The following is a 27,983-nucleotide window of genomic DNA, read 5'->3' as shown; positions in this document are numbered from 1 at the left end:
TCGAAATTGGATTCTCTCTCTGTCATTTTTATGAGGATCGGCTAAAGGCTACTACCTTTGGATTTATTTACAATATTAAAATGATCATAACTTTCTCGTTACTCGTGATAATTGACCACTATAGGAGTCTTTGGAAACCTTATTCCATGGGTAACAGCTGGGCATTCTCGAAATTGAATTCTCTCTCTGTCATTTTTCTGAGGATCGGCCAAAGGCTACTACCTTTAAATTTATTTAGAATATTAAAAAGATCATAACTTTCTCGTTACTCGTGATAATTGACCACTACAGGAGTCTTTAGAAACCTTATTCCATGGGTAACAATTGGGCATTCTGGAAATTGGATTCTCTCTCTGTCATTTTTCAAAGGATCGGCCAAAGGCTACTACCTTTGGATTTATTTAGAATATTAAAAAGGCCATAACTTTCTCGTTAATCGTGATAATTGACCACTATAGGAGTCTTTGGAAACCTTATTCCATGGGTAACAGTTGGGCATACTCGAAATTGGATTCTCTCTCTGTCATTTTTCTAAGTATCGGCCAAAGGCTACTAACTTTGAATTTATTTAGAATATTAAAAAGGCCATAACTTTCTCGTTACTCGTGATAATTGACCACTATAGGAGTCTTTGGAAACCTTATTCCATGGGTAACAGTTGGGCATACTCGAAATTGGATTCTCTCTCTGTCATTTTTCTGAGGATCGGCCAAAGGCTACTACCTTTGGATTTATTTAGAATATTAAAAAGGCCATAACTTTCTCGTTACTCGTGATAATTGACCACTACAGGAGTCTTTGGAAACCTTATTCCATGGGTAACAGTTGGCCATTCTCGAAATTGGATTCTCTCTCTGTCGTTTTTCTGAGAAACGGCCAAAGGCAGCTACCTTTGGATTTATTTAGAATATTAAAAAGACTATAACTTTCTCGTTACTCGTGATAATTGACCACTACAGGAGACTTTAGAAACCTTATTCCATGGGTAACAGTTGGGCATTTTCGAAATTGGATTCTCTCTCTGTCATTTTTCTGAGGATCGGCCAAAGGCTACTACCTTTGGATTTATTTAGAATATGAAAAAGGCCATAACTTTTCTCGTTACTCGTGATAATTGACCACTACAGGAGTCTTTGGAAACCTTATTCCATGGGTAACAGTTGGGCATTCTCAAAATTGGATTCTCTCTCTGTCATTTTTCTGAGGATCGGCCAAAGGCTACTACCTTTGGATTTATTTAGAATATTAAAAAGGCCACAACTTTCTCGTTACTCGTGATAATTGACCACTATAGGAGTCTATGGAAACCTTATTCCATGGGTAACAGTTGGCCATTCTCGAAATTGGATTCTCTCTCTGTCGTTTTTCTGAGAAACGGCCAAAGGCAGCTACCTTTGGATTTATTTAGAATATTAAAAAGACTATAACTTTCTCGTTACTCGTGATAATTGACCACTACAGGAGACTTTAGAAACCTTATTCCATGGGTAACAGTTGGGCATTTTCGAAATTGGATTCTCTCTCTGTCATTTTTCTGAGGATCGGCCAAAGGCTACTACCTTTGGATTTATTTAGAATATGAAAAAGGCCATAACTTTTCTCGTTACTCGTGATAATTGACCACTACAGGAGTCTTTGGAAACCTTATTCCATGGGTAACAGTTGGGCATTCTCAAAATTGGATTCTCTCTCTGTCATTTTTCTGAGGATCGGCCAAAGGCTACTACCTTTGGATTTATTTAGAATATTAAAAAGGCCACAACTTTCTCGTTACTCGTGATAATTGACCACTATAGGAGTCTATGGAAACCTTATTCCATGGGTAACAGTTGGCCATTCTCGAAATTGGATTCTCTCTCTGTCGTTTTTCTGAGAAACGGCCAAAGGCAGCTACCTTTGGATTTATTTAGAATATTAAAAAGACTATAACTTTCTCGTTACTCGTGATAATTGACCACTACAGGAGTCTTTAGAAACCTTATTCCATGGGTAACAATTGGGCATTCTGGAAATTGGATTCTCTCTCTGTCATTTTTCTGAGGATCGGCCAAAGGCTACTACCTTTGGATTTATTTAGAATATTAAAAAGGCCATAACTTTCTCGTTAATCGTGATAATTGACCACTATAGGAGTCTTTGGAAACCTTATTCCATGGGTAACAGTTGGGCATACTCGAAATTGGATTCTCTCTCTGTCATTTTTCTAAGGATCGGCCAAAGGCTACTAACTTTGAATTTATTTAGAATATTAAAAAGGCCATAACTTTCTCGTTACTCGTGATAATTGACCACTATAGGAGTCTTTGGAAACCTTATTCCATGGGTAACAGTTGGGCATACTCGAAATTGGATTCTCTCTCTGTCATTTTTCTGAGGATCGGCCAAAGGCTACTACCTTTGGATTTATTTAGAATATTAAAAAGGCCATAACTTTCTCGTTACTCGTGATAATTGACCACTATAGGAGTCTATGGAAACCTTATTCCATGGGTAACAGTTGGCCATTCTCGAAATTGGATTCTCTCTCTGTCGTTTTTCTGAGAAACGGCCAAAGGCAGCTACCTTTGGATTTATTTAGAATATTAAAAAGACTATAACTTTCTCGTTACTCGTGATAATTGACCACTACAGGAGACTTTAGAAACCTTATTCCATGGGTAACAGTTGGGCATTTTCGAAATTGGATTCTCTCTCTGTCATTTTTCTGAGGATCGGCCAAAGGCTACTACCTTTGGATTTATTTAGAATATTAAAAAGGCCATAACTTTTCTCGTTACTCGTGATAATTGACCACTACAGGAGTCTTTGGAAACCTTATTCCATGGGTAACAGTTGGGCATTCTCAAAATTGGATTCTCTCTCTGTCATTTTTATGAGGATCGGCTAAAGGCTACTACCTTTGGATTTATTTACAATATTAAAATGATCATAACTTTCTCGTTACTCGTGATAATTGACCACTATAGGAGTCTTTGGAAACCTTATTCCATGGGTAACAGCTGGGCATTCTCGAAATTGAATTCTCTCTCTGTCATTTTTCTGAGGATCGGCCAAAGGCTACTACCTTTAAATTTATTTAGAATATTAAAAAGATCATAACTTTCTCGTTACTCGTGATAATTGACCACTACAGGAGTCTTTAGAAACCTTATTCCATGGGTAACAATTGGGCATTCTGGAAATTGGATTCTCTCTCTGTCATTTTTCAAAGGATCGGCCAAAGGCTACTACCTTTGGATTTATTTAGAATATTAAAAAGGCCATAACTTTCTCGTTAATCGTGATAATTGACCACTATAGGAGTCTTTGGAAACCTTATTCCATGGGTAACAGTTGGGCATACTCGAAATTGGATTCTCTCTCTGTCATTTTTCTAAGGATCGGCCAAAGGCTACTAACTTTGAATTTATTTAGAATATTAAAAAGGCCATAACTTTCTCGTTACTCGTGATAATTGACCACTATAGGAGTCTTTGGAAACCTTATTCCATGGGTAACAGTTGGGCATACTCGAAATTGGATTCTCTCTCTGTCATTTTTCTGAGGATCGGCCAAAGGCTACTACCTTTGGATTTATTTAGAATATTAAAAAGGCCATAACTTTCTCGTTACTCGTGATAATTGACCACTATAGGAGTCTATGGAAACCTTATTCCATGGGTAACAGTTGGCCATTCTCGAAATTGGATTCTCTCTCTGTCGTTTTTCTGAGAAACGGCCAAAGGCAGCTACCTTTGGATTTATTTAGAATATTAAAAAGACTATAACTTTCTCGTTACTCGTGATAATTGACCACTACAGGAGACTTTAGAAACCTTATTCCATGGGTAACAGTTGGGCATTTTCGAAATTGGATTCTCTCTCTGTCATTTTTCTGAGGATCGGCCAAAGGCTACTACCTTTGGATTTATTTAGAATATGAAAAAGGCCATAACTTTTCTCGTTACTCGTGATAATTGACCACTACAGGAGTCTTTGGAAACCTTATTCCATGGGTAACAGTTGGGCATTCTCAAAATTGGATTCTCTCTCTGTCATTTTTCTGAGGATCGGCCAAAGGCTACTACCTTTGGATTTATTTAGAATATTAAAAAGGCCACAACTTTCTCGTTACTCGTGATAATTGACCACTATAGGAGTCTATGGAAACCTTATTCCATGGGTAACAGTTGGCCATTCTCGAAATTGGATTCTCTCTCTGTCGTTTTTCTGAGAAACGGCCAAAGGCAGCTACCTTTGGATTTATTTAGAATATTAAAAAGACTATAACTTTCTCGTTACTCGTGATAATTGACCACTACAGGAGTCTTTAGAAACCTTATTCCATGGGTAACAATTGGGCATTCTGGAAATTGGATTCTCTCTCTGTCATTTTTCTGAGGATCGGCCAAAGGCTACTACCTTTGGATTTATTTAGAATATTAAAAAGGCCATAACTTTCTCGTTAATCGTGATAATTGACCACTATAGGAGTCTTTGGAAACCTTATTCCATGGGTAACAGTTGGGCATACTCGAAATTGGATTCTCTCTCTGTCATTTTTCTAAGGATCGGCCAAAGGCTACTAACTTTGAATTTATTTAGAATATTAAAAAGGCCATAACTTTCTCGTTACTCGTGATAATTGACCACTATAGGAGTCTTTGGAAACCTTATTCCATGGGTAACAGTTGGGCATACTCGAAATTGGATTCTCTCTCTGTCATTTTTCTGAGGATCGGCCAAAGGCTACTACCTTTGGATTTATTTAGAATATTAAAAAGGCCATAACTTTCTCGTTACTCGTGATAATTGACCACTATAGGAGTCTATGGAAACCTTATTCCATGGGTAACAGTTGGCCATTCTCGAAATTGGATTCTCTCTCTGTCGTTTTTCTGAGAAACGGCCAAAGGCAGCTACCTTTGGATTTATTTAGAATATTAAAAAGACTATAACTTTCTCGTTACTCGTGATAATTGACCACTACAGGAGACTTTAGAAACCTTATTCCATGGGTAACAGTTGGGCATTTTCGAAATTGGATTCTCTCTCTGTCATTTTTCTGAGGATCGGCCAAAGGCTACTACCTTTGGATTTATTTAGAATATTAAAAAGGCCATAACTTTTCTCGTTACTCGTGATAATTGACCACTACAGGAGTCTTTGGAAACCTTATTCCATGGGTAACAGTTGGGCATTCTCAAAATTGGATTCTCTCTCTGTCATTTTTATGAGGATCGGCTAAAGGCTACTACCTTTGGATTTATTTACAATATTAAAATGATCATAACTTTCTCGTTACTCGTGATAATTGACCACTATAGGAGTCTTTGGAAACCTTATTCCATGGGTAACAGCTGGGCATTCTCGAAATTGAATTCTCTCTCTGTCATTTTTCTGAGGATCGGCCAAAGGCTACTACCTTTAAATTTATTTAGAATATTAAAAAGATCATAACTTTCTCGTTACTCGTGATAATTGACCACTACAGGAGTCTTTAGAAATCTTATTCCATGGGTAACAATTGGGCATTCTGGAAATTGGATTCTCTCTCTGTCATTTTTCTGAGGATCGGCCAAAGGCTACTACCTTTGGATTTATTTAGAATATTAAAAATGCCATAACTTTCTCGTTACTCGTGATAATTGACCACTACAGGAGTCTTTGGAAACCTTATTCTATGGGTAACAGTTGGGCATACTCGAAATTGGATTCTCTCTCTGTCATTTTTCTGAGGATCGGCAAAAGGCTACTAACTTTGGATTTATTTAGAATATTAAAAAGGCATAACTTTTCTCGTTACTCGTGATAATTGACCACTACAGGAGTCTTTGGAAACCTTATTCCATGGGTAACAGTAGGCCATTCTCGAAATTGGATTCTCTCTCTGTCGTTTTTCTGAGAAACGGCCAAAGGCAGCTACCTTTGGATTTATTTAGAATATTAAAAAGTCTATAACTTTCTCGTTACTCGTGATAATTGACCACTACAGGAGACTTTAGAAACCTTATTCCATGGGTAACAGTTGGGCATTTTCGAAATTGGATTCTCTCTCTGTCATTTTTCTGAGGATCGGCCAAAGGCTACTACCTTTGGATTTATTTAGAATATTAAAAAGGCCATAACTTTTCTCGTTACTCGTGATAATTGACCACTACAGGAGTCTTTGGAAACCTTATTCCATGGGTAACAGTTGGGCATTCTCAAAATTGGATTCTCTCTCTGTCATTTTTATGAGGATCGGCCAAAGGCTACAACCTTTGGATTTATTTACAATATTAAAATGATCATAACTTTCTCGTTACTCGTGATAATTGACCACTATAGGAGTCTTTGGAAACCTTATTCCATGGGTAACAGCTGGGCATTCTCGAAATTGAATTCTCTCTCTGTCATTTTTCTGAGGATCGGCCAAAGGCTACTACCTTTAAATTTATTTAGAATATTAAAAAGATCATAACTTTCTCGTTACTCGTGATAATTGACCACTACAGGAGTCTTTAGAAACCTTATTCCATGGGTAACAATTGGGCATTCTGGAAATTGGATTCTCTCTCTGTCATTTTTCTGAGGATCGGCCAAAGGCTACTACCTTTGGATTTATTTAGAATATTAAAAAGGCCATAACTTTCTCGTTACTCGTGATAATTGACCACTATAGGAGTCTTTGGAAACCTTATTCCATGGGTAACAGTTGGGCATTCTCAAAATTGGATTCTCTCTCTGTCATTTTTCTGAGGATCGGCCAAAGGCTACTACCTTTGGATTTATTTAGAATGTTAAAAAGGCCATAACTTTCTCGTTACTCGTGATAATTGACCACTACAGGAGTCTTTCGAAACCTTATTCCATGGGTAACAGTTGGGCATACTCGAAATTGGATTCTCTCTCTGTCGTTTTTCTGAGAAACGGCCAAAGGCAGCTGCCGTTGGATTTATTTAAACTTTTAAAAAGACCATAACTTTTTCGTTACTCGTGATAATTGACCACTACAGGAGTCTTTGGAAACATTATTCCATGGGTAACATATGGGCATTCTCGAAATTGGATTCTCTCTCTGTCATTTTTCTGAGGATCGGCCAAAGGCTACTACCTTTGGATTTATTTAGAATATTAAAAAGGCCATTACTTTCTCGTTACTCGTGATAATTGACCACTACAGGAGTCTTTGGAAACCTTATTCCATGGTTAACAGTTGGGCATTCTCAAAATTGGATTCTCTCTCTGTCATTTTTATGAGGATCGGCCAAAGGCTACTACCTTTGGATTTATTTACAATATTAAAATGATCATAACTTTCTCGTTACTCGTGATAATTGACCACTATAGGAGTCTTTGGAAACCTTATTCCATGGGTAACAGCTGGGCATTCTCGAAATTGAATTCTCTCTCTGTCATTTTTCTGAGGATCGGCCAAAGGCTACTACCTTTAAATTTATTTAGAATATTAAAAAGATCATAACTTTCTCGTTACTCGTGATAATTGACCACTACAGGAGTCTTTGGAAACATTATTCCATGGGTAACATATGGGCATTCTCGAAATTGGATTCTCTCTCTGTCATTTTTCTGAGGATCGGCCAAAGGCTACTACCTTTGGATTTATTTAGAATATTAAAAAAGGCCATAACTTTCTCGTTACTCGTGATAATTGACCACTACAGGAGTCTTTGGAAACCTTATTCCACGGGTAACAGTTGGCCATTCTCGAAATTGGATTCTCTCTCTGTCGTTTTTCTGAGGATCGGCCAAAGGCAGCTACCTTTGGATTTATTTAGAATATTAAAAAGACTATAACTTTCTCGTTACTCGTGATAATTGACCACTACAGGAGACTTTAGAAACCTTATTCCATGGGTAACAGTTGGGCATTTTCGAAATTGGATTCTCTCTCTGTCATTTTTCTGAGGATCGGCCAAAGGCTACTACCTTTGGATTTATTTAGAATATTAAAAAGGCCATAACTTTTCTCGTTACTCGTGATAATTGACCACTACAGGAGTCTTTGGAAACCTTATTCCATGGGTAACAGTTGGGCATTCTCAAAATTGGATTCTCTCTCTGTCATTTTTATGAGGATCGGCCAAAGGCTACTACCTTTGGATTTATTTACAATATTAAAAAGATCATAACTTTCTCGTTACTCGTGATAATTGACCACTATAGGAGTCTTTGGAAACCTTATTCCATGGGTAACAGCTGGGCATTCTCGAAATTGAATTCTCTCTCTGTCATTTTTCTGAGGATCGGCCAAAGGCTACTACCTTTGGATTTATTTAGAATATTAAAAAGGCCATAACTTTTCTCGTTACTCGTGATAATTGACCACTACAGGAGTCTTTGGAAACCTTATTCCATGGGTAACAGTTGGGCATTCTCAAAATTGGATTCTCTCTCTGTCATTTTTATGAGGATCGGCCAAAGGCTACTACCTTTGGATTTATTTACAATATTAAAATGATCATAACTTTCTCGTTACTCGTGATAATTGACCACTATAGGAGTCTTTGGAAACCTTATTCCATGGGTAACAGCTGGGCATTCTCGAAATTGAATTCTCTCTCTGTCATTTTTCTGAGGATCGGCCAAAGGCTACTACCTTTAAATTTATTTAGAATATTAAAAAGATCATAACTTTCTCGTTACTCGTGATAATTGAACACTACAGGAGTCTTTAGAAACCTTATTCCATGGGTAACAATTGGGCATTCTGGAAATTGGATTCTGTCTCTGTCATTTTTCTGAGGATCGGCCAAAGGCTACTACCTTTGTATTTATTTAGAATATTAAAAAGGCCATAACTTTCTCGTTACTCGTGATAATTGACCACTATAGGAATCTTTGGAAACCTTATTCCATGGGTAACAGTTGGGCATACTCGAAATTGGATTCTCTCTCTGTCATTTTTCTGAGGATCTGCCAAAGGCTACTACCTTTGGATTTATTTAGAATATTAAAAAAGGCCATAACTTTCTCGTTAATCGTGATAATTGACCACTATAGGAGTCTTTGGAAACCTTATTCCATGGGTAACAGTTGGGCATACTCGAAATTGGATTCTCTCTCTGTCATTTTTCTGAGGATCGGTCAAAGGCTACTACCTTTGGATTTATTTAGAATATTAAAAAGGCCATAACTTTCTCGTTACTCGTGATAATTGACCACTATAGGAGTCTTTGGAAACCTTATTCCATGGGTAACAGTTGGCCATTCTCGAAATTGGATTCTCTCTCTGTCGTTTTTCTGAGAAACGGCCAAAGGCAGCTACCTTTGGATTTATTTAGAATATTAAAAAGACTATAACTTTCTCGTTACTCGTGATAATTGACCACTACAGGAGACTTTAGAAACCTTATTCCATGGGTAACAGTTGGGCATTTTCGAAATTGGATTCTCTCTCTGTCATTTTTCTGAGGATCGGCCAAAGGCTACTACCTTTGGATTTATTTAGAATATTAAAAAGGCCATAACTTTTCTCGTTACTCGTGATAATTGACCACTACAGGAGTCTTTGGAAACCTTATTCCATGGGTAACAGTTGGGCATTCTCAAAATTGGATTCTCTCTCTGTCATTTTTATGAGGATCGGCCAAAGGCTACTACCTTTGGATTTATTTACAATATTAAAAAGATCATAACTTTTCTCGTTACTCGTGATAATTGACCACTACAGGAGTCTTTGGAAACCTTATTCCATGGGTAACAGTTGGGCATTCTCAAAATTGGATTCTCTCTCTGTCATTTTTATGAGGATCGGCCAAAGGCTACTACCTTTGGATTTATTTACAATATTAAAAAGGCCATAACTTTCTCGTTAATCGTGATAATTGACCACTATAGGAGTCTTTGGAAACCTTATTCCATGGGTAACAGTTGGGCATTCTCGAAATTGGATTCTCTCTCTGTCGTTTTTCTAAGAAACGGCCAAAGGCAGCTGCCTTTGGATTTATTTAGAATATTAAAAAGACTATAACTTTCTCGTTACTCGTGATAATTGACCACTACAGGAGTCTTTAGAAACCTTATTCCATGGGTAACAGTTGGGCATTCTCAAAATTGGATTCTCTCTCTGTCATTTTTATGAGGATCGGCCAAAGGCTACTACCTTTGGATTTATTTAAAATATTAAAAAGGCCATAACTTTTCTCGTTACTCGTGATAATTGACCACTACAAGAGTCTTTGGAAATCTTATTCCATGGGTAACAGTTGGGCATTCTCAAAATTGGATTCTCTCTCTGTCATTTTTATGAGGATCGGCCAAAGGCTACTACCTTTGGATTTATTTACAATATTAAAAAGATCATAACTTTCTCGTTACTCGTGATAATTGACCACTATAGGATTCTTTGGAAACCTTATTCCATGGGTAACAGCTGGGCATTCTCGAAATTGAATTCTCTCTCTGTCATTTTTCTGAGGATCGGCCAAAGGCTACTACCTTTGGATTTATTTAGAATATTAAAAAAGGCCATAACTTTCTCGTTACTCGTGATAATTGACCACTACAGGAGTCTTTGGAAACCTTATTCCACGGGTAACAGTTGGGCATTCTCAAAATTGGATTCTCTCTCTGTCATTTTTATGAGGATCGGCCAAAGGCTACTACCTTTGGATTTATTTACAATATTAAAAAGATCATAACTTTTCTCGTTACTCGTGATAATTGACCACTACAGGAGTCTTTGGAAACCTTATTCCATGGGTAACAGTTGGGCATTCTCAAAATTGGATTCTCTCTCTGTCATTTTTATGAGGATCGGCCAAAGGCTACTACCTTTGGATTTATTTACAATATTAAAAAGGCCATAACTTTCTCGTTAATCGTGATAATTGACCACTATAGGAGTCTTTGGAAACCTTATTCCATGGGTAACAGTTGGGCATTCTCGAAATTGGATTCTCTCTCTGTCGTTTTTCTAAGAAACGGCCAAAGGCAGCTGCCTTTGGATTTATTTAGAATATTAAAAAGACTATAACTTTCTCGTTACTCGTGATAATTGACCACTACAGGAGTCTTTAGAAACCTTATTCCATGGGTAACAGTTGGGCATTCTCAAAATTGGATTCTCTCTCTGTCATTTTTATGAGGATCGGCCAAAGGCTACTACCTTTGGATTTATTTAAAATATTAAAAAGGCCATAACTTTTCTCGTTACTCGTGATAATTGACCACTACAAGAGTCTTTGGAAATCTTATTCCATGGGTAACAGTTGGGCATTCTCAAAATTGGATTCTCTCTCTGTCATTTTTATGAGGATCGGCCAAAGGCTACTACCTTTGGATTTATTTACAATATTAAAAAGATCATAACTTTCTCGTTACTCGTGATAATTGACCACTATAGGATTCTTTGGAAACCTTATTCCATGGGTAACAGCTGGGCATTCTCGAAATTGAATTCTCTCTCTGTCATTTTTCTGAGGATCGGCCAAAGGCTACTACCTTTGGATTTATTTAGAATATTAAAAAGGCCATAACTTTTCTCGTTACTCGTGATAATTGACCACTACAGGAGTCTTTGGAAACCTTATTCCATGGGTAATAGTTGGGCATTCTCAAAATTGGATTCTCTCTCTGTCATTTTTATGAGGATCGGCCAAAGGCTACTACTTTTGGATTTATTTACAATATTAAAAAGATCAAAACTTTCTCGTTACTCGTGATAATTGACCACTATAGGAGTCTTTGGAAACCTTATTCCATGGGTAACAGCTGGGCATTCTCGAAATTGAATTCTCTCTCTGTCATTTTTCTGAGGATCGGCCAAAGGCTACTACCTTTGGATTTATTTAGAATATTAAAAAGGCCATAACTTTCTCGTTACTCGTGATAATTGACCACTACAGGAGTCTTTGGAAACCTTATTCTATGGGTAACAGTTGGGCATTCTCGAAATTGGATTCTCTCTCTGTCATATTTCTGAGGATCGGCAAAAGGCTACTGCCTTTGGATTAATTTAGAATATTAAAAAGACCATAACTTTCTCGTTACTCGTGATAATTGACCACTACAGGAGTCTTTGGAAACCTTATTCCATGGGTAACAGTTGAGCATTCTCAAAATTGGATTCTCTCTCTGTCATTTTTCTGAGGATCGGCCAAAGGCTACTACCTTTGGATTTATTTAGAATATTAAAAAGGCTATAACTTTCTCGTTACTCGTGATAATTGACCACTACAGGAGTCTTTGGAAACCTTATTCTATGGGTAACAGTTGGGCATTCTCGAAATTGGATTCTCTCTCTGTCATTTTTATGAGGATCGGCCAAAGGCTACTACCTTTGGATTTATTTACAATATTAAAATGATCATAACTTTCTCGTTACTCGTGATAATTGACCACTATAGGAGTCTTTGGAAACCTTATTCCATGGGTAACAGCTGGGCATTCTCGAAATTGAATTCTCTCTCTGTCATTTTTCTGAGGATCGGCCAAAGGCTACTACCTTTAAATTTATTTAGAATATTAAAAAGATCATAACTTTCTCGTTACTCGTGATAATTGAACACTACAGGAGTCTTTAGAAACCTTATTCCATGGGTAACAATTGGGCATTCTGGAAATTGGATTCTGTCTCTGTCATTTTTCTGAGGATCGGCCAAAGGCTACTACCTTTGTATTTATTTAGAATATTAAAAAGGCCATAACTTTCTCGTTACTCGTGATAATTGACCACTATAGGAATCTTTGGAAACCTTATTCCATGGGTAACAGTTGGGCATACTCGAAATTGGATTCTCTCTCTGTCATTTTTCTGAGGATCTGCCAAAGGCTACTACCTTTGGATTTATTTAGAATATTAAAAAAGGCCATAACTTTCTCGTTAATCGTGATAATTGACCACTATAGGAGTCTTTGGAAACCTTATTCCATGGGTAACAGTTGGGCATACTCGAAATTGGATTCTCTCTCTGTCATTTTTCTGAGGATCGGTCAAAGGCTACTACCTTTGGATTTATTTAGAATATTAAAAAGGCCATAACTTTCTCGTTACTCGTGATAATTGACCACTATAGGAGTCTTTGGAAACCTTATTCCATGGGTAACAGTTGGCCATTCTCGAAATTGGATTCTCTCTCTGTCGTTTTTCTGAGAAACGGCCAAAGGCAGCTACCTTTGGATTTATTTAGAATATTAAAAAGACTATAACTTTCTCGTTACTCGTGATAATTGACCACTACAGGAGACTTTAGAAACCTTATTCCATGGGTAACAGTTGGGCATTTTCGAAATTGGATTCTCTCTCTGTCATTTTTCTGAGGATCGGCCAAAGGCTACTACCTTTGGATTTATTTAGAATATTAAAAAGGCAATAACTTTTCTCGTTACTCGTGATAATTGACCACTACAGGAGTCTTTGGAAACCTTATTCCATGGGTAACAGTTGGGCATTCTCAAAATTGGATTCTCTCTCTGTCATTTTTATGAGGATCGGCCAAAGGCTACTACCTTTGGATTTATTTACAATATTAAAAAGATCATAACTTTTCTCGTTACTCGTGATAATTGACCACTACAGGAGTCTTTGGAAACCTTATTCCATGGGTAACAGTTGGGCATTCTCAAAATTGGATTCTCTCTCTGTCATTTTTATGAGGATCGGCCAAAGGCTACTACCTTTGGATTTATTTACAATATTAAAAAGGCCATAACTTTCTCGTTACTCGTGATAATTGACCACTATAGGAGTCTTTGGAAACCTTATTCCATGGGTAACAGTTGGGCATTCTCGAAATTGGATTCTCTCTCTGTCGTTTTTCTAAGAAACGGCCAAAGGCAGCTGCCTTTGGATTTATTTAGAATATTAAAAAGACTATAACTTTCTCGTTACTCGTGATAATTGACCACTACAGGAGTCTTTAGAAACCTTATTCCATGGGTAACAGTTGGGCATTCTCAAAATTGGATTCTCTCTCTGTCATTTTTATGAGGATCGGCCAAAGGCTACTACCTTTGGATTTATTTAAAATATTAAAAAGGCCATAACTTTTCTCGTTACTCGTGATAATTGACCACTACAAGAGTCTTTGGAAATCTTATTCCATGGGTAACAGTTGGGCATTCTCAAAATTGGATTCTCTCTCTGTCATTTTTATGAGGATCGGCCAAAGGCTACTACCTTTGGATTTATTTACAATATTAAAAAGATCATAACTTTCTCGTTACTCGTGATAATTGACCACTATAGGATTCTTTGGAAACCTTATTCCATGGGTAACAGCTGGGCATTCTCGAAATTGAATTCTCTCTCTGTCATTTTTCTGAGGATCGGCCAAAGGCTACTACCTTTGGATTTATTTAGAATATTAAAAAGGCCATAACTTTTCTCGTTACTCGTGATAATTGACCACTACAGGAGTCTTTGGAAACCTTATTCCATGGGTAATAGTTGGGCATTCTCAAAATTGGATTCTCTCTCTGTCATTTTTATGAGGATCGGCCAAAGGCTACTACTTTTGGATTTATTTACAATATTAAAAAGATCATAACTTTCTCGTTACTCGTGATAATTGACCACTATAGGAGTCTTTGGAAACCTTATTCCATGGGTAACAGCTGGGCATTCTCGAAATTGAATTCTCTCTCTGTCATTTTTCTGAGGATCGGCCAAAGGCTACTACCTTTGGATTTATTTAGAATATTAAAAAGGCCATAACTTTCTCGTTACTCGTGATAATTGACCACTACAGGAGTCTTTGGAAACCTTATTCTATGGGTAACAGTTGGGCATTCTCGAAATTGGATTCTCTCTCTGTCATATTTCTGAGGATCGGCAAAAGGCTACTGCCTTTGGATTAATTTAGAATATTAAAAAGACCATAACTTTCTCGTTACTCGTGATAATTGACCACTACAGGAGTCTTTGGAAACCTTATTCCATGGGTAACAGTTGAGCATTCTCAAAATTGGATTCTCTCTCTGTCATTTTTCTGAGGATCGGCCAAAGGCTACTACCTTTGGATTTATTTAGAATATTAAAAAGGCCATAACTTTCTCGTTACTCGTGATAATTGACCACTACAGGAGTCTTTGGAAACCTTATTCTATGGGTAACAGTTGGGCATTCTCGAAATTGGATTCTCTCTCTGTCATATTTCTGAGGATCGGCAAAAGGCTACTGCCTTTGGATTAATTTAGAATATCAAAAAGACCATAACTTTCTCGTTACTCGTGATAATTGACCACTACAGGAGTCTTTGGAAACCTTATTCCATGGGTAACAGTTGGGCATTCTCGAAATTGGATTCTCTCTCTGTCATTTTTCTGAGGATCGGCCAAAGGCTACTACCTTTGGATTTATTTAGAATATTAAAAAGGCCATAACTTTCTCGTTACTCGTGATAATTGACCATTACAGGAGTCTTTCGAAACCTTATTCCATGGGTAACAGTTGGGCATACTCGAAATTGGATTCTCTCTCTGTCGTTTTTCTGAGAAACGGCCAAAGGCAGCTGCCTTTGGATTTATTTAAACTTTTAAAAAGACCATAACTTTTTCGTTACTCGTGATAATTGACCACTACAGGAGTCTTTGGAAACCTTATTCCATGGGTAACATATGGGCATTCTCGAAATTGGATTCTCTCTCTGTCATATTTATGAGGATCGGCCAAAGGCTACTGCCTTTGGATTAATTTAGAATATTACAAAAACCATAACTTTCTCGTTACTCGTGATAATTGACCACTACAGGAGTCTTTGGAAACCTTATTCCATGGGTAACAGCTGGGCATTCTCGAAATTGAATTCTCTCTCTATCATTTTTCTGAGGATCGGCCAAAGGCTACTACCTTTGGATTTATTTAGAATATTAAAAAGGCCATAACTTTCTCGTTACTCGTGATAATTGACCACTACAGGAGTCTTTGGAAACCTTATTCTACGGGTAACAGTTGGGCATTCTCGAAATTGGATTCTCTCTCTGTCATTTTTCTGAGGATCGGCCAAAGGCTACTGCCTTTGGATTAATTTAGAATATTAAAAAGACCATAACTTTCTCGTTACTCGTGATAATTGACCACTACAGGAGTCTTTGGAAACCTTATTCCATGGGTAACAGTTGGGCATTCTCAAAATTGGATTCTCTCTCTGTCATTTTTATGAGTATCGGCCAAAGGCTACTACCTTTGGATTTATTTAGAATATTAAAAAGACCATAACTTTCTCGTTACTCGTGATAATTGACCACTATAGGAGTCTTTGGAAACCTTATTCCATGGGTAACAGCTGGGCATTCTCGAAATTGAATTCTCTCTCTATCATTTTTCTGAGGATCGGCCAAAGGCTACTACCTTTGGATTTATTTAGAATATTAAAAAGGCCATAACTTTCTCGTTACTCGTGATAATTGACCACTACAGGAGTCTTTGGAAACCTTATTCTACGGGTAACAGTTGGGCATTCTCGAAATTGGATTCTCTCTCTGTCATTTTTCTGAGGATCGGCCAAAGGCTACTGCCTTTGGATTAATTTAGAATATTAAAAAGACCATAACTTTCTCGTTACTCGTGATAATTGACCACTACAGGAGTCTTTGGAAACCTTATTCCATGGGTAACAGTTGGGCATTCTCAAAATTGGATTCTCTCTCTGTCATTTTTATGAGGATCGGCCAAAGGCTACTACCTTTGGATTTATTTAGAATATTAAAAAGACCATAACTTTCTCGTTACTCGTGATAATTGACCACTATAGGAGTCTTTGGAAACCTTATTCCATGGGTAACAGCTGGGCATTCTCGAAATTGGATTCTCTCTCTATCATTTTTCTGAGGATCGGCCAAAGGCTACTACCTTTGGATTTATTTAGAATATTAAAAAGGCCATAACTTTCTCGTTACTCGTGATAATTGACCACTACAGGAGTCTTTGGAAACCTTATTCTACGGGTAACAGTTGGGCATTCTCGAAATTGGATTCTCTCTCTGTCATATTTCTGAGGATCGGCCAAAGGCTACTGCCTTTGGATTAATTTAGAATATTAAAAAGACCATAACTTTCTCGTTACTCGTGATAATTGACCACTACAGGAGTCTTTGGAAACCTTATTCCATGGGTAACAGTTGGGCATTCTCAAAATTGGATTCTCTCTCTGTCATTTTTATGAGGATCGGCCAAAGGCTACTACCTTTGGATTTATTTAGAATATTAAAAAGACCATAACTTTCTCGTTACTCGTGATAATTGACCACTATAGGAGTCTTTGGAAACCTTATTCCATGGGTAACAGCTGGGCATTCTCGAAATTGAATTCTCTCTCTATCATTTTTCTAAGGATCGGCCAAAGGCTACTACCTTTGGATTTATTTAGAATATTAAAAAGGCAATAACTTTCTCGTTACTCGTGATAATTGACCACTACAGAAGTCTTTGGAAACCTTATTCTACGGGTAACAGTTGGGCATTCTCGAAATTGGATTCTCTCTCTGTCATTTTTCTGAGGATCGGCCAAAGGCTACTGCCTTTGGATTAATTTAGAATATTAAAAAGACCATAACTTTCTCGTTACTCGTGATAATTGACCACTACAGGAGTCTTTGGAAACCTTATTTCATGGGTAACAGTTGAGCATTCTCAAAATTGGATTCTCTCTCTGTCATTTTTCTGAGGATCGGCCAAAGGCTACTACCTTTGGATTTATTTAGAATATTAAAAAGGCCATAACTTTTCTCGTTACTCGTGATAATTGACCACTACAGGAGTCTTTGGAAACCTTATTCCATGGGTAATAGTTGTGGATTCTCAAAATTGGATTCTCTCTCTGTCATTTTTATGAGGATCGGCCAAAGGCTACTACCTTTGGATTTATTTACAATATTAAAAAGATCATAACTTTCTCGTTACTCGTTATAATTGACCACTATAGGAGTCTTTGGAAACCTTATTCCATGGGTAACAGCTGGGCATTCTCGAAATTGAATTCTCTCTCTGTCATTTTTCTGAGGATCGGCCAAAGGCTACTACCTTTAAATTTATTTAGAATATTAAAAAGATCATAACTTTCTCGTTACTCGTGATAATTGACCACTACAGGAGTCTTTAGAAACCTTATTCCATGGATAACAGTTGGGCATTCTCGAAATTGGATTCTCTCTCTGTCATTTTTCTGAGGATCGGCCAAAGGCTACTACCTTTGGATTTATTTAGAATATTAAAAAGGCCATAACTTTCTCGTTACTCGTGATAATTGACCACTATAGGAGTCTTTGGAAACCTTATTCCATGGGTAACAGCTGGGCATTCTCGAAATTGGATTCTCTCTCTGTCATTTTTCTGAGGATCGGCCAAAGGCTACTACCTTTGGATTTATTTAGAATATTAAAAAGGCCATAACTTTTCTCGTTACTCGTGATAATTGACCACTACAGGAGTCTTTGGAAACCTTATTCCATGGGTAATAGTTGGGGATTCTCAAAATTGGATTCTCTCTCTGTCATTTTTATGAGGATCGGCCAAAGGCTACTACCTTTGGATTTATTTACAATATTAAAAAGATCATAACTTTCTCGTTACTCGTGATAATTGACCACTATAGGAGTCTTTGGAAACCTTATTCCATGGGTAACAGCTGGGCATTCTCGAAATTGAATTCTCTCTCTGTCATTTTTCTGAGGATCGGCCAAAGGCTACTACCTTTAAATTTATTTAGAATATTAAAAAGATCATAACTTTCTCGTTACTCGTGATAATTGACCACTACAGGAGTCTTTAGAAACCTTATTCCATGGATAACAGTTGGGCATTCTCGAAATTGGATTCTCTCTCTGTCATTTTTCTGAGGATCGGCCAAAGGCTACTACCTTTGGATTTATTTAGAATATTAAAAAGGCCATAACTTTCTCGTTACTCATGATAATTGACCACTATAGGAGTCTTTGGAAACCTTATTCCATGGGTAACAGCTGGGCATTCTCGAAATTGAATTCTCTCTCTGTCATTTTTCTGAGGATCGGCCAAAGGCTACTACCTTTAAATTTATTTAGAATATTAAAAAGATCATAACTTTCTCGTTACTCGTGATAATTGACCACTACAGGAGTCTTTAGAAACCTTATTCCATGGGTAACAGTTGGGCATTCTCGAAATTGGATTCTCTCTCTATCATTTTTCTGAGGATCGGCCAAAGGCTACTACCTTTGGATTTATTTAGAATATTAAAAAGGCCATAACTATCTCGTTACTCGTGATAATTGACCACTATAGGAGTCTTTGGAAACCTTATTCCATGGGTAACAGTTGGGCATACTCGAAATTGGATTCTCTCTCTGTCATTTTTCTGAGGATCGGCCAAAGGCTACTACCTTTGGATTTATTTAGAATATTAAAAAGGCCATTCCTTTCTCGTTACTCGTGATAATTGACCACTATAGGAGTCTTTGGAAACCTTATTCCATGGGTAACAGTTGGGCACTCTCGAAATTGGATTCTCTCTCTGTCGTTTTTCTAAGAAACGGCCAAAGGCAGCTGCCTTTGGATTTATTTAGAATATTAAAAAGGCCATAACTTTCTCGTTACTCGTGATAATTGACCACTACAGGAGTCTTTGGAAACCTTATTCCATGGGTAACATATGGGCATTCTCGAAATTGGATTCTCTCTCTGTCATTTTTCTGAGGATCGGCCAAAGGCTACTACCTTTGGATTTATTTAGAATATTAAAAAGGCCATTACTTTCTCGTTACTCGTGATAATTGACCACTATAGGAGTCTTTGGAAACCTTATTCCATGGGTAACAGTTGGGCATTCTCGAAATTGGATTCTCTCTCTGTCGTTTTTCTAAGAAACGGCCAAAGGCAGCTGCCTTTGGATTTATTTAGAATATTAAAAAGACTATAACTTTCTCGTTACTCGTGATAATTGACCACTACAGGAGTCTTTAGAAACCTTATTCCATGGGTAACAGTTGGGCATTTTCGAAATTGGATTCTCTCTCTGTCATTTTTCTGAGGATCGGCAAAAGGCTACTAACTTTGGATTTATTTAGAATATTAAAAAGGCATAACTTTTCTCGTTACTCGTGATAATTGACCACTACAGGAGTCTTTGGAAACCTTATTCCATGGGTAACAGTTGGGCATTCTCAAAATTGGATTCTCTCTCTGTCATTTTTATGAGGATCGACCAAAGGCTACTTCCTTTGGATTTATTTAAAATATTAAAAAGGCCATAACTTTTCGCGTTACTCGTGATAATTGACCACTACAAGAGTCTTTGGAAACCTTATTCCATGGGTAACAGTTGGGCATTCTCAAAATTGGATTCTCTCTCTGTCATTTTTATGAGGATCGGCCAAAGGCTACTACCTTTGGATTTATTTACAATATTAAAAAGATCATAACTTTCTCGTTACTCGTGATAATTGACCACTATAGGAGTCTTTGGAAACCTTATTCCATGGGTAACAGCTGGGCATTCTCGAAATTGAATTCTCTCTCTGTCATTTTTCTGAGGATCGGCCAAAGGCTACTACCTTTAAATTTATTTAGAATATTAAAAAGATCATAACTTTCTCGTTACTCGTGATAATTGACCACTACAGGAGTCTTTAGAAACCTTATTCCATGGATAACAGTTGGGCATTCTCGAAATTGGATTCTCTCTCTGTCATTTTTCTGAGGATCGGCCAAAGGCTACTACCTTTGGATTTATTTAGAATATTAAAAAGGCCATAACTTTCTCGTTACTCGTGATAATTGACCACTACAGGAGTCTTTGGAAACCTTATTCCATGGGTAACATATGGGCATTCTCGAAATTGGATTCTCTCTCTGTCATTTTTCTGAGGATCGGCCAAAGGCTACTACCTTTGGATTTATTTACAATATTAAAAAGATCATAACTTTCTCGTTACTCGTGATAATTGACCACTATAGGAGTCTTTGGAAACCTTATTCCATGGGTAACAGCTGGGCATTCTCGAAATTGAATTCTCTCTCTGTCATTTTTCTGAGGATCGGCCAAAGGCTACTACCTTTAAATTTATTTAGAATATTAAAAAGATCATAACTTTCTCGTTACTCGTGATAATTGACCACTACAGGAGTCTTTAGAAACCTTATTCCATGGATAACAGTTGGGCATTCTCGAAATTGGATTCTCTCTCTGTCATTTTTCTGAGGATCGGCCAAAGGCTACTACCTTTGGATTTATTTAGAATATTAAAAAGGCCATAACTTTCTCGTTACTCATGATAATTGACCACTATAGGAGTCTTTGGAAACCTTATTCCATGGGTAACAGCTGGGCATTCTCGAAATTGAATTCTCTCTCTGTCATTTTTCTGAGGATCGGCCAAAGGCTACTACCTTTAAATTTATTTAGAATATTAAAAAGATCATAACTTTCTCGTTACTCGTGATAATTGACCACTACAGGAGTCTTTAGAAACCTTATTCCATGGGTAACAGTTGGGCATTCTCGAAATTGGATTCTCTCTCTATCATTTTTCTGAGGATCGGCCAAAGGCTACTACCTTTGGATTTATTTAGAATATTAAAAAGGCCATAACTATCTCGTTACTCGTGATAATTGACCACTATAGGAGTCTTTGGAAACCTTATTCCATGGGTAACAGTTGGGCATACTCGAAATTGGATTCTCTCTCTGTCATTTTTCTGAGGATCGGCCAAAGGCTACTACCTTTGGATTTATTTAGAATATTAAAAAGGCCATTCCTTTCTCGTTACTCGTGATAATTGACCACTATAGGAGTCTTTGGAAACCTTATTCCATGGGTAACAGTTGGGCACTCTCGAAATTGGATTCTCTCTCTGTCGTTTTTCTAAGAAACGGCCAAAGGCAGCTGCCTTTGGATTTATTTAGAATATTAAAAAGGCCATAACTTTCTCGTTACTCGTGATAATTGACCACTACAGGAGTCTTTGGAAACCTTATTCCATGGGTAACATATGGGCATTCTCGAAATTGGATTCTCTCTCTGTCATTTTTCTGAGGATCGGCCAAAGGCTACTACCTTTGGATTTATTTAGAATATTAAAAAGGCCATTACTTTCTCGTTACTCGTGATAATTGACCACTATAGGAGTCTTTGGAAACCTTATTCCATGGGTAACAGTTGGGCATTCTCGAAATTGGATTCTCTCTCTGTCGTTTTTCTAAGAAACGGCCAAAGGCAGCTGCCTTTGGATTTATTTAGAATATTAAAAAGACTATAACTTTCTCGTTACTCGTGATAATTGACCACTACAGGAGTCTTTAGAAACCTTATTCCATGGGTAACAGTTGGGCATTTTCGAAATTGGATTCTCTCTCTGTCATTTTTCTGAGGATCGGCAAAAGGCTACTAACTTTGGATTTATTTAGAATATTAAAAAGGCATAACTTTTCTCGTTACTCGTGATAATTGACCACTACAGGAGTCTTTGGAAACCTTATTCCATGGGTAACAGTTGGGCATTCTCAAAATTGGATTCTCTCTCTGTCATTTTTATGAGGATCGACCAAAGGCTACTTCCTTTGGATTTATTTAAAATATTAAAAAGGCCATAACTTTTCGCGTTACTCGTGATAATTGACCACTACAAGAGTCTTTGGAAACCTTATTCCATGGGTAACAGTTGGGCATTCTCAAAATTGGATTCTCTCTCTGTCATTTTTATGAGGATCGGCCAAAGGCTACTACCTTTGGATTTATTTACAATATTAAAAAGATCATAACTTTCTCGTTACTCGTGATAATTGACCACTATAGGAGTCTTTGGAAACCTTATTCCATGGGTAACAGCTGGGCATTCTCGAAATTGAATTCTCTCTCTGTCATTTTTCTGAGGATCGGCCAAAGGCTACTACCTTTAAATTTATTTAGAATATTAAAAAGATCATAACTTTCTCGTTACTCGTGATAATTGACCACTACAGGAGTCTTTAGAAACCTTATTCCATGGATAACAGTTGGGCATTCTCGAAATTGGATTCTCTCTCTGTCATTTTTCTGAGGATCGGCCAAAGGCTACTACCTTTGGATTTATTTAGAATATTAAAAAGGCCATAACTTTCTCGTTACTCGTGATAATTGACCACTACAGGAGTCTTTGGAAACCTTATTCCATGGGTAACATATGGGCATTCTCGAAATTGGATTCTCTCTCTGTCATTTTTCTGAGGATCGGCCAAAGGCTACTACCTTTGGATTTATTTACAATATTAAAAAGATCATAACTTTCTCGTTACTCGTGATAATTGACCACTATAGGAGTCTTTGGAAACCTTATTCCATGGGTAACAGCTGGGCATTCTCGAAATTGAATTCTCTCTCTGTCATTTTTCTGAGGATCGGCCAAAGGCTACTACCTTTAAATTTATTTAGAATATTAAAAAGATCATAACTTTCTCGTTACTCGTGATAATTGACCACTACAGGAGTCTTTAGAAACCTTATTCCATGGATAACAGTTGGGCATTCTCGAAATTGGATTCTCTCTCTGTCATTTTTCTGAGGATCGGCCAAAGGCTACTACCTTTGGATTTATTTAGAATATTAAAAAGGCCATAACTTTCTCGTTACTCGTGATAATTGACCACTACAGGAGTCTTTGGAAACCTTATTCCATGGGTAACATATGGGCATTCTCGAAATTGGATTCTCTCTCTGTCATTTTTCTGAGGATCGGCCAAAGGCTACTACCTTTGGATTTATTTAGAATATTAAAAAGGCCATTACTTTCTCGTTACTCGTGATAATTGACCACTATAGGAGTCTTTGGAAACCTTATTCCATGGGTAACAGTTGGGCATACTCGAAATTGGATTCTCTCTCTGTTATTTTTCTGAGGATCGGCCAAAGGCTACTACCTTTGGATTTATTTAGAATATTAAAAAGATCATAACTTTCTCGTTACTCGTGATAATTGACCACTACAGGAGTCTTTAGAAACCTTATTCCATGGGTAATAGTTGGGCATTCTCGAAATTGGATTCTCTCTCTGTCATTTTTCTTAGGATCGGCCAAAGGTACTATCTTTGGATTTATTTAGAATATTAAAAAGACTATAACTTTCTCGTTACTCGTGATAATTGACCACTACAGGAGTCTTTAGAAACCTTATTCCATGGGTAACAGTTGGGCATTTTCGAAATTGGATTCTCTCTCTGTCATTTTTCTGAGGATCGGCAAAAGGCTACTAACTTTGGATTTATTTAGAATATTAAAAAGGCCATAACTTTTCTCGTTACTCGTGATAATTGACCACTACAGGAGTCTTTGGAAACCTTATTCCATGGGTAACAGTTGGGCATTCTCAAAATTGGATTCTCTCTCTGTCATTTTTATGAGGATCGGCCAAAGGCTACTACCTTTGGATTTATTTAGAATATTAAAAAGACCATAACTTTCTCGTTACTCGTGATAATTGACCACTATAGGAGTCTTTGGAAACCTTATTCCATGGGTAACAGCTGGGCATTCTCGAAATTGAATTCTCTCTCTATCATTTTTCTGAGGATCGGCCAAAGGCTACTACCTTTGGATTTATTTAGAATATTAAAAAGGCCATAACTTTCTCGTTACTCGTGATAATTGACCACTACAGGAGTCTTTGGAAACCTTATTCTACGGGTAACAGTTGGGCATTCTCGAAATTGGATTCTCTCTCTGTCATATTTCTGAGGATCGGCCAAAGGCTACTGCCTTTGGATTAATTTAGAATATTAAAAAGACCATAACTTTCTCGTTACTCGTGATAATTGACCACTACAGGAGTCTTTGGAAACCTTATTCCATGGGTAACAGTTGAGCATTCTCAAAATTGGATTCTCTCTCTGTCATTTTTCTGAGGATCGGCCAAAGGCTACTACCTTTGGATTTATTTAGAATATTAAAAAGGCCATAACTTTTCTCGTTACTCGTGATAATTGACCACTACAGGAGTCTTTGGAAACCTTATTCCATGGGTAATAGTTGGGGATTCTCAAAATTGGATTCTCTCTCTGTCATTTTTATGAGGATCGGCCAAAGGCTACTACCTTTGGATATATTTACAATATTAAAAAGATCATAACTTTCTCGTTACTCGTGATAATTTACCACTATAGGAGTCTTTGGAAACCTTATTCTACGGGTAACAGCTGGGCATTCTCGAAATTGAATTCTCTCTCTGTCATTTTTCTGAGGATCGGCCAAAGGCTACTACCTTTAAATTTATTTAGAATATTAAAAAGATCATAACTTTCTCGTTACTCGTGATAATTGACCACTACAGGAGTCTTTAGAAACCTTATTCCATGGGTAATAGTTGGGCATTCTCGAAATTGGATTCTCTCTCTGTCATTTTTCTGAGGATCGGCCAAAGGCTACTACCTTTGGATTTATTTAGAATATTAAAATGGCCATAACTTTCTCGTTACTCGTGATAATTGACCACTATAGGAGTCTTTGGAAACCTTATTCCATGGGTAACAGTTGGGCATACTCGAAATTGGATTCTCTCTCTGTTATTTTTCTGAGGATCGGCCAAAGGCTACTACCTTTGGATTTATTTAGAATATTAAAAAGACCATAACTTTCTCGTTACTCGTGATAATTGACCACTACAAGAGTCTTTGGAAACCTTATTCTACGGGTAACAGTTGGGCATTCTCGAAATTGGATTCTCTCTCTGTCGTTTTTCTAAGAAACGGCCAAAGGCAGCTGCCTTTGGATTTATTTAGAATATTAAAAAGACTATAACTTTCTCGTTACTCGTGATAATTGACCACTACAGGAGTCTTTAGAAACCTTATTCCATGGGTAACAGTTGGGCATTTTCGAAATTGGATTCTCTCTCTGTCATTTTTCTGAGGATCGGCAAAAGGCTACTAACTTTGGATTTATTTAGAATATTAAAAAGGCCATAACTTTTCTCGTTACTCGTGATAATTGACCACTACAGGAGTCTTTGGAAACCTTATTCCATGGGTAACAGTTGGGCATTCTCAAAATTGGATTCTCTCTCTGTCATTTTTATGAGGATCGGCCAAAGGCTACTACCTTTGGATTTATTTAGAATATTAAAAAGACCATAACTTTCTCGTTACTCGTGATAATTGACCACTATAGGAGTCTTTGGAAACCTTATTCCATGGGTAACAGCTGGGCATTCTCGAAATTGAATTCTCTCTCTATCATTTTTCTGAGGATCGGCCAAAGGCTACTACCTTTGGATTTATTTAGAATATTAAAAAGGCCATAACTTTCTCGTTACTCATGATAATTGACCACTACAGGAGTCTTTGGAAACCTTATTCTACGGGTAACAGTTGGGCATTCTCGAAATTGGATTCTCTCTCTGTCATATTTCTGAGGATCGGCCAAAGGCTACTGCCTTTGGATTAATTTAGAATATTAAAAAGACCATAACTTTCTCGTTACTCGTGATAATTGACCACTACAGGAGTCTTTGGAAACCTTATTCCATGGGTAACAGTTGGGCATTCTCAAAATTGGATTCTCTCTCTGTCATTTTTATGAGGATCGGCCAAAGGCTACTACCTTTGGATTTATTTAGAATATTAAAAAGACCATAACTTTCTCGTTACTCGTGATAATTGACCACTATAGGAGTCTTTGGAAACCTTATTCCATGGGTAACAGCTGGGCATTCTCGAAATTGAATTCTCTCTCTATCATTTTTCTGAGGATCGGCCAAAGGCTACTACCTTTGGATTTATTTAGAATATTAAAAAGGCCATAACTTTCTCGTTACTCGTGATAATTGACCACTACAGAAGTCTTTGGAAACCTTATTCTACGGGTAACAGTTGGGCATTCTCGAAATTGGATTCTCTCTCTGTCATTTTTCTGAGGATCGGCCAAAGGCTACTGCCTTTGGATTAATTTAGAATATTAAAAAGACCATAACTTTCTCGTTACTCGTGATAATTGACCACTACAGGAGTCTTTGGAAACCTTATTTCATGGGTAACAGTTGAGCATTCTCAAAATTGGATTCTCTCTCTGTCATTTTTCTGAGATCGGCCAAAGGCTACTACCTTTGGATTTATTTAGAATATTAAAAAGGCCATAACTTTTCTCGTTACTCGTGATAATTGACCACTACAGGAGTCTTTGGAAACCTTATTCCATGGGTAATAGTTGGGGATTCTCAAAATTGGATTCTCTCTCTGTCATTTTTATGAGGATCGGCCAAAGGCTACTACCTTTGGATTTATTTACAATATTAAAAAGATCATAACTTTCTCGTTACTCGTGATAATTGACCACTATAGGAGTCTTTGGAAACCTTATTCCATGGGTAACAGCTGGGCATTCTCGAAATTGAATTCTCTCTCTGTCATTTTTCTGAGGATCGGCCAAAGGCTACTACCTTTAAATTTATTTAGAATATTAAAAAGATCATAACTTTCTCGTTACTCGTGATAATTGACCACTACAGGAGTCTTTAGAAACCTTATTCCATGGGTAATAGTTGGGCATTCTCGAAATTGGATTCTCTCTCTGTCATTTTTCTGAGGATCGGCCAAAGGCTACTACCTTTGGATTTATTTAGAATATTAAAATGGCCATAACTTTCTCGTTACTCGTGATAATTGACCACTACAGGAGTCTTTGGAAACCTTATTCCATGGGTAACAGTTGGGCATTCTCAAAATTGGATTCTCTCTCTGTCATTTTTATGAGGATCGGCCAAAGGCTACTACCTTTGGATTTATTTAGAATATTAAAAAGACCATAACTTTCTCGTTACTCGTGATAATTGACCACTATAGGAGTCTTTGGAAACCTTATTCCATGGGTAACAGCTGGGCATTCTCGAAATTGAATTCTCTCTCTATCATTTTTCTGAGGATCGGCCAAAGGCTACTACCTTTGGATTTATTTAGAATATTAAAAAGGCCATAACTTTCTCGTTACTCATGATAATTGACCACTACAGGAGTCTTTGGAAACCTTATTCTACGGGTAACAGTTGGGCATTCTCGAAATTGGATTCTCTCTCTGTCATATTTCTGAGGATCGGCCAAAGGCTACTGCCTTTGGATTAA

Source organism: Salvia hispanica, chromosome 3 (genome assembly GCF_029641045.1).
Source record: "Salvia hispanica isolate PSC_SH4W2 chromosome 3, Shi_PSC_v1, whole genome shotgun sequence".
In the NCBI taxonomy this organism is placed as follows: domain Eukaryota; kingdom Viridiplantae; phylum Streptophyta; class Magnoliopsida; order Lamiales; family Lamiaceae; genus Salvia; species Salvia hispanica.
The sequence above is the reverse complement of the archived record's forward strand: the minus strand, read 5'-3'. Positions refer to the sequence as shown.